This window comes from Protobothrops mucrosquamatus, unplaced genomic scaffold, assembly GCF_001527695.2.
Source record: "Protobothrops mucrosquamatus isolate PMUCROS unplaced genomic scaffold, P.Mucros_1.0 scaffold564, whole genome shotgun sequence".
NCBI lineage: Eukaryota > Metazoa > Chordata > Lepidosauria > Squamata > Viperidae > Protobothrops > Protobothrops mucrosquamatus.
The window spans coordinates 45,434-48,166 of NW_015386867.1; the positions used below are offsets into that span (position 1 = coordinate 45,434).

Consider the following 2,733-nt stretch of genomic DNA (forward strand, 5'->3'; position numbering starts at 1 on the left):
GTTTAAGTGAGTGGGAAGGAGGCAGATAAAATAGGACCCTGCCTGGAAATTAAATTTTCTTATGACAGATTTTTTAAGAGGTGATTTGAGGATCATAAGTTGACCTTTGTTCAATACCAGATGTGAATATGATTTAATAGTTTTTATGCCCTTGGATTTTGAAAGCACTATGTTCAAGTATGTCTATGTATTACATTTTGTGTATTGCATTAAACTAAAAAGTTGAGAAAATCTATTTTAAGTTGAAGAATAGAAGAATATGTAGTTGATATGAATTATGTGAATATACATGTACCAAATTAGATCTGGGAAAGATTTAGAACAGTAATAATCGTCTCAAATGTAATTATTATATATGAACGCAAAATATGATATTATTAAGTCTTCAATAGACACCAGCGATGGCTAGAAACTATTGACTTCACAATCTCTTTGGCATTAAGACTTCATATTTTGCAAGTCTTGTGTTCTTGAACAAAGAAAAAAAGATGTCTTATTTGGAAAAATCGTGATAAAGCCCTTTCAGATTCCATTTATTTTAATATTTTTAGTATTTAAAAGCATTGGATAATCTGCATTATTCCTTAGACATTTAAATTGTTCTGGAACATTTTGAAAATTAGACTTAGCTCCTGTTGTCTGTCTTTTCAAGTACTAAAATCTAAGTTCAGAGTACAGGAGCCTGCCCATTCCATTCATCACTCAAAGATTTGTAGGAGTGAATCTCATACCTTGAACAAGATCACTCCCTGCTTTCGCCCATGCATTCACTAATTGAATGCGCAATTTGTTAAGCGCACATGAAGTATCTCAGGTTGGGGAAGGCCATGTGATGAAACAGGCCCCCAAGGCCTCTCCGACCCACTAAGATACCTCATGCTTCCCTCTCCCTTCCTGCCGTGCCTGACTCACTTACCTTGCAAAAATCTCTGCCATTGTTTCTTTGCCTCTGAGGGAGAGGAGAGTTGGTGGAAGTTCCTGGGCACGAAAAGTGTTTGCGATGCCTGTCTCCTGCTCCTCACCCCCCAAACTCCTTTGCGCCACCACCGGAACACTTTTTGTCCAGACAGAGACCTGATGGAGACTGGAAGCTTCATCTGTGTGCAAATGGGGCACTTGGAAAAGGAGTGATTCGCTCTGTTTCCAAATGCCCCATTTGCAAGCAGATGAAGCCTCCAGTCTCCCTCTGGGTGAAAAGTGTTTGGAAGCCTAGATGGAGAACTGACAGAGACTGAAAGCTTTGTCTGCTTGCAAATGGGGCACTTGGAAACAGAGCGATTTGCACGCAGATAAAGCTTCCAGTCTCCGTCAGGTCTCCGTCTGGGCATAAAGTGTTCCAGTGGCGATGGAAAGGAGTTGGGGGGAGCAGGAGACAGGCACCACAAACACTTTTCACGGCGATAATGAAAGTTTTGGGGTCCATAATCTCGCAAGAGTTCAGGCATCCATTCTCTGCAAAAAAGAATGGGTGCCTGAACTCACGCAGTATTATGGCTCCCAAGAGCTTCCATCGACTCTCCTCTCCCTCAAAGACAAAGAAACTGTGGCAGAGAGGAGACAGATCTTTGCGCGGCAGGAAGGGAGGCGGAATAGGTGAATGTTGCAGAACCTCTACAGTCATTCATAAGGGTGAAGAACTTCTGTGGTGCTGCAACATTTGTAATTTCGGGTCTTGCTCGTAAACACTGGGTGGTACTTATCGCGTAACTTTGAATGGGCGCTAAGAATGCTCATAACTCAGGGATTACCTGTATATGCTAGTTTGATTCCACAAAGAGATAGGATAGTTATCCATTGTCACAATCTAGGAATCAGACAATGACTGACTGTGAAGAAGTTGCTCCCGCATGACCTGTGGAATGTTCAGCCTCAGGAGATATAAAGAACATAGGCACCACCTGAGCATTTGGAAAAGTCAGGTGATGATCATGTAAGATTTCCCAGCTGCCCCTCCCCCCCAGCAGCTAGAAAGGAGAGGAGAGTAGGGAGGGTCTGAGGCTCCTTGCCAAGCAAGCAAATAAATCTCTTGATTAGAAACAGCTGACTATATCCTGATTTAAGGGGAAAATCTGACCTCTGATCCCTCGGGAGCAACTCTGGTCCCTGAGTCTTGCATGATGTCTGTTTGGACTCTGCTTGTGAAATTGTAACCTCTGGATTGGCTGACAACCCTGATTTGACTTTCAGAATCATGAACTGGACTTGGACTATTCTTCTGTATGCTTTTACCAAAAGCAACCATTCATGCCAACTATTTTTAGAGATTCTGTTTTGATTCGCACTTCTTGTTTGTGTCTTCTTGTAAACAGTAAACTACCAGTTATCATAGCAACTGTGTCTGTGTGCGTGTATATTTGAAGTCAGAAGTAGGATACCCATTATCATTTTGTAGGCAGGAGATAATCACTGATAGATTCTTCCCTCCCAACTCTTACAAATACTTTAGTTCTACCTTAAGTCTTTTGCTAGAGAAATGTCTCCCCCCCCATTTTATAACTTCCTGTATCATATTTAAAGAGGAAGACACCTTTGTGGATCATTAGAATTTCATTAGGCATGGCAACAAGTCTTTGAGATTCTAAGCCAGTGATGCCGAAACTTTTAGAGACCGAGTGCCCAAAAACTGGCCCCACCCCGCTCAACCCCCCCATCCCTCGCCCCGCCTACCCACAGGATCACTCACTGCCTCCAGGGCCCACTGCCGCCCAGGCAGCCCAGCAGCGCTATGGCAGC

The 2,733-nt window shown here is 43.0% G+C and overlaps 1 protein-coding gene across 1 annotated transcript in view; it reads left to right on the top strand.

Annotated features, from left to right (window-relative positions):
- Nucleotides 1-2,733, top strand: part of LOC107288589 (activating molecule in BECN1-regulated autophagy protein 1) — a 104,176-nt gene that overhangs the window by 31,806 nt on the left and 69,637 nt on the right. The gene's annotated exons all lie outside the window — the stretch shown is intronic.